Genomic DNA, 6,000 nt, shown 5'->3' on the forward strand with positions numbered 1-6,000 from the left:
CATTTTCACAATATTGATTCTTCCAATCCAAGAACCTGGTATTTCTCTCTATCTGTTGGAGTCATCTTTGATTATTTTCATCAATGTTTTATCGTTTTCAGAGTACAGGACTTTTACCTCCTTAGGTAAGTTTATTCCTAGGTATTTTATTCTTTTAGTTGCAGTGGTAAATGGGAATGTGTCCTTAATTTCTCTTTCAGGTTTTTCAGCATTAGTGTATAGGAATGCAAGAGATTTCTATGCATTAATTTTGTATCCTGCAACTTTACCAAATTCATTGATTAGCTCTAGTAGTTTTCTGGTGGCATCTTTAGAATTCTCTATGTATATTATCATGTCATCTGCAAACAGTGACAGTTTTACTTCTTTTCTGATTTGGATTCCTTTTATTTCTTTTTCTTCTCTGATTGCTGTGGCTAAAACTTCCAAAACTATGTTGAATAATAGTTGTGAGAGTGGGCAACCTTGTCTTGTTTCTGATCTCAGTGGAAATGGTTTCAGTTTTTCACCATTGAGAATGATGTTGGCTGTGGGTTTGTCATATATGGCGCTTATTATGTTGAGGTAATTTCCATCTGTGCCCACTTTCTGGGGCGTTTTTCTCATAAATGGGTGTTGAATTTTGTCAAAAGCTTTTTCTGCATCTATTGAGATGATCATATGGTTTTTCTCCTTCAGTCTGTTGATATGGTTTCTCACATTTATTGATTTGCGTGTATTGAAGAATCCTTGCATTCCTGGGATAAACTCCACTTGATCATGGTGTATGATTCTTTTAATGTGCTGTGGGATTCTGTTTGCTAGTATTTTGTTGAGGATTTTTGCATGCTTATCAGTGATATTGGTCTATAGTTTTCTTGCTTTGTGACATCCTTGTCTGGTTTTGGTATCAGGGTGATGGTGGCCTCATAGAATGAGTTTGAGAGTGTTCCTCCCTCTGCTATGTTTTGGAAGAGTTTGAGAAAGATAGGTGTTAGCTCTTCTCCAAATGTTTGATAGAATTCGCCTGTGAAGCCGTCTCGTCCTGGGCTTTTGTTTGTTGGAAGACTTTTAATCACAGTTTCAATATCAGTGCTTGTGTTTGGTCTGTTTATATTTCCTATTTCTTCCTAGTTCTGTCTCAGAAGGCTGTGCTTTTCTAAGAGTGTGTCCATTTCTTCCAGGTTGTCCATTTTATTGGCATATAGTTGCTTGTAGTAATCTCTCATGATCCTTTGTATTTCTGCAGTGTCAGTTGTTACTTCTCCTTTTTCATTTTTAATTATGTTGATCTGGGTCTTCTCCCTTTTTTTCTTGATGAGTCTGTCTAATGGTTTATCAATTGTGTTTATCTTCTCAAAGAACCAGCTTTTAGTTTTACTGATCTTTGCTATTGTTTCCTTCATTTCTTTTTCATTTATTTCTGATCTGATCTTTATGATTTCTTTCATTCTGCTAACTTCAGCGTTTTTTTGTTCTTCTTTCTCTAATTGCTTTAGGCGTAAGGTTAGGTTGTTTATTTGAGGTGTTTCTTGTTTCTTGAGGTAGGATTGTGTTGCTATAAACTTCCCTCTTAGAACTGCTTTTGCTTCATCCCTTATGTTTTGGGCCATCCTGTTTTCATTGTTATTTGTTTCTAGGTAATTTTTGATTTCCTCTTTGATATCTTAGTGATCTCTTCGTTATTTAGTAGTGTATTGTTTAGCCTCCATGTGTTTCTATATTTTACAGGGTTTTTTTCCTGTAATTGATATCTAGTCTCATAGTGTTGTGGTCAGAAAAGATATTTGATAGGACTTCAATTTTCTTAAATTTACCAAGACTTGTTTTATGACCCAGGATATGATCTATCCTGGAGAATGTTCCATGAGAACCCTAGTAGAAAGTGTATTCTGTTGTTTTTGGATGGAATGTCCTATAAATATCAACTAAGTCTATTTTGTTAAATGTGTCATTTAAAGCTTGTGTTTTCTTATTTATTTTCATTTTGGTTATTCTGCCCATTGGTGAAAGTGGGTTGTTAAAATCCCCTACTATTATTGTGTTTGTATCGAATTCCCCTTTTATGGCTGTTAGCATTAGCCTTATGTATTGAGGTGCTCCTAAGTTGAGTGCATAAATATTTACAATTGTTATATCTTCTTCTTGGAAGAACTCCTTATTGTCTAAGCAGGATCCTAAAAGTCAATGGCATCTGCTAGAGATTACACCCCAAGAGGAAGGAAAGAGCCAGCCCCACAAAGAGTGTTTGAAGAGGCACCAATGGAAGGAATAGAGTTTTTTTCTGACTTTATCCTATGAGTCCTGCTTATTCAACAAGAATCACACAGAGAGGGCTTCCCTGGTGGCGCAGTGGTTGGGAATCCACCTGCCAATGCAGGGGACACGGGTTCAAGCCCTGGTCTGGGAAGATCCCACATGCCGCAGAGCAACTGGGCCTGTGCGCCACAGCTGCTGAGCCTGCGCTCTAGAGCCCGCGTGCCACAACTACCGAGGCCCGCGTGCCTAGAGCCCATGCTCCGCAGCAGGAGAAGCCGCCGCAATGAGAAGCCCGCGCACCACAGCCAAGAGTAGCCCCCACTCGCCGCAACTAGAGAGGGCCCACGGGCAGTAACGAAGACCCAATGCATCCAAAAATAAATAAATAAAATAAAATATTAAAAAAAAAAAGAATCACACAGAGAGACAGAAAAAGACAGGAAAAAGAAAACGACTTCACCTAAAAAGCAGAGAACGGGAATGTGAGTGAGGTTAAAATTTCTGACACATAGAATTCCCTGGCCTGGTAAAATATACAGAACTACAGGACCTGCAGTTTCACAAGGAGAAACCACTGAATGGTTCACTGACTTTTTGGGCCTTAGTGAATGCTTAAAGTACTTTCTTTTTTCAATAACATTTATGTCAACTCTCCTTACTCAAAAATGAAATCATCCATTAACAGCTAGTATTGAAATATCTAATCTTCCTGGATTAGACCACCAGGAACTTTGGCTGGAAGGCACGCAAAAATGATATGGAGAAGTGGGATTTCAGGGCCAAGATCAGGAGGTAAGAGAGATAGGTTGAAGACAGAGGCAGAGAGAGATCCTACAAGTCAAGAGAAGACAAAGCCAGGAAAGCAATGAAAAATAATAACTCATATGTATAATGAACATTTATTAGGGGCTGTTCAAACATAGAATCTCATTCAGTCTTCACAACAACCTACAAGTACAGTGAGACAGGAGGATGGATGGAAGTGTAAGCTTTGCACTTAGAAACATCCCTGGCATCTTATAAGCACTCAATATAAATTACATATTATCTTAAAATGGGTGCTATTATTATCACATTTTATTGTTGAAGGAATTGAAACTTAGAAATTTTAAGTCAGGTACTAGGGGTCATTTGGTAAGTAAGGATAAAGGCAGGAATTGAACCCGGGGATCTGACTCCAGAGTTCTCTCTCTCAACCTGGGGGCCGTGACACCCACTCCTCTCCCCTTCCAGTCTCTCTTCTTCTGAGACCCAGCCACTCAAGCAGCCTGTTCTGTGTTTCATCTCAGTTGTGCCTTGCTGCCAGCTAGCTGCCAACCAAATCCTAAGCCAAACATAAGTGGATAGCTGTTACTAAATGTAACCCTTTAAAGAAGGGTTTTAAAGATGCTGTCCTGTTCACAGTCCAATGAGTGGTAGACTTTCACTTAGTGTGAATTTCTTAAGCAAGAAATAGGAGAGGGGAGAAAGGAGAGAGAGAAAGATGAAAACAGCCAGACAATAGTCAATAGAAATCACTACATCCTTTGACATCACTGTCACAAATGACTACCTTCTCCATAACCAGATTGCTAACTTCGGTCCAGAGCAGAACAGCAGGTGGATCTGGGACTCCTGAAATGAGTGTAAGAACTGCTTTTCAACAGCTTTGAAGAGATAGTGCTCTTGAATAAAATGATGGAAGGAAGAAAATGAGAGGATTGGGCTGCACCAAGACAATGGATCTAACACCAATTATCCCAGGGACAGGGGGGTCAGTTCTGGTTACCGTCACCTTTCATTTAGGTTCATTTGGGTTTTATGACATTCTTTATCCACTGTGAATACCAAATAAACCCTGCATGGGGATACCCCATCCTCCCCATTACCTTTTCTCTTGTCTCCCCCAGTCCTCTCTCTCTGGACCAGCTCACTCTCATCCACTCATAAACATGTGTTGGGCTGAAGTGAACTCAGGATCTCAGGTCTGCCCAGCAGCACAAGGATCCATCTTTCTAATAACCATTCAAGATGCTTCACTGAACACACAAAATTCTCAGACTCAAAATCCTCTTCTTCTAACACAAACCTGTTCTGTTTCCTCAGTGCCCATTAACAATAGCACCTGGGAGTCCTCTGAGTTCTTAATTTTCTTCTTAACTTTCCACTAAGCAGATACCATAAATTTGCTTCTCTGATGATGTTTCTCTCATTGGTACCCTCTTTCTCCCACCGCCACTGCCTTCTTCAGACTTGGATATTTTTATAATTTCTTTGAACAGCTTAGTTCAACTTACACTCCATCACTCCATCCTTCAAACCATCCTGCACTTTTTTTTTTAACATCTTTATTGGAGTATTATTGCTTTACAATGGTGTGTTACTTTCTGCTTTATAACAAAGTGAATCAGTTATACATATACATATGTTCCCATATCTCTTCCCTCTTGCGTCTCCCTCCCTCCCACCCTCCCTATCCCACCCCTCTAGGTGGTCACAAACCACCGAGCTGACCTCCCTGTGCTATGCAGCTGCTTCCCACTAGCTATCTACCTTACGTTTGGTAGTGTATATATGTCCATGCCACTCTCTCACTTTGTCACAGCTCTTACAACACCTTAGACATGATCATATCACAATTTTAACCAAAAGTCACTCATGATTCAGCGGTGAATGACTGCCAAGATGAATGTCTTGGACCAGAGTTCAAGGCACCATGTGTCTCTGAGGCCCAATTGACTTTCCACTCCTATTACCACCTCAGACACACCCCTATTGCAACCACAAAGACCCACTGGCCAGGCCTTTGAAAAAACAAGGAAGGAACTTTCACAGAGGCAGACCTTTCTACTCTAAGACAAAATCTGGGGTTAGCCCAACAGGTCAGGACTGGTCAGGAGCATCAAACTCAATTTCTTAGGAATAAGCAGCATCTACCTTAGATATCAAGGGTTGGCCACACCCTGACTGAAAAAAACAATCACAGAATCCAACAAACAGTGAATTTTAGGCAGAGTCATTGAAAAAAAGAGCTAAAATAATCCTTTGATTTGAGCCAGGGAGTGTGGAGTGGTAAAAAGAGGTTTCAGAATCTCATGTTAAAAACATAGTGGGGCAACTTCCCTGGTGGCACAGTGGTTAAGAATCCGCTTGCCAACGCAGGGAACACGGGTTCGAGACCTGGTCCAGGAAGATCCCACATGCCACGAAGCAAATAAGCCTGTGTGCCACAACAGTAGCTGCGGAACCTGTGTGCCTAGAGCTCATGCCCTGCAACAAGAGAAGCCACTGCAATGAGAAACTCGTGCACTGCTACAAACAGTAGCCCCCGCTCGCTGAAACTAGAGAAAACCTGCACATAGCAACGAAGGCCCAACACAGCCAAAACTTAATTAATTAACTAATTCATTAATTGATTAATTTTAAAAAACATAGTGGGGACAGGAGCATCAAAATGGCTGTGATCAATCAGGGGAGCTCTCCTAGAAAGATGAAGAACAGGCAAGTTCAAAGGAGTTAAAATTTGGGAGACTGGGGGAGGAAAGAGAGATCAGGTGTAAACAGAGCTTTTCTACTCCTAGCAACAATGAGCCTCCCTATCCTTAGAGTTTAGTTCCCTTCATGGTAGCCTGAGTTCGCCAGCATGAATTTTGAGGGACCTGGGAGAGGACAGGACAGCAAAGGAGGTATTAATCATAGCCTATTCTTCTGTTCAAGGGCTTGAGTTGAGCTGGAAGCTCTGGAGTCACACAACAATTGCGACTTGATGATGCAGTGATGAGG

The sequence above is a fragment of the Delphinus delphis genome, chromosome 1 (assembly GCF_949987515.2).
Source record: "Delphinus delphis chromosome 1, mDelDel1.2, whole genome shotgun sequence".
Classification (NCBI taxonomy): domain Eukaryota; kingdom Metazoa; phylum Chordata; class Mammalia; order Artiodactyla; family Delphinidae; genus Delphinus; species Delphinus delphis.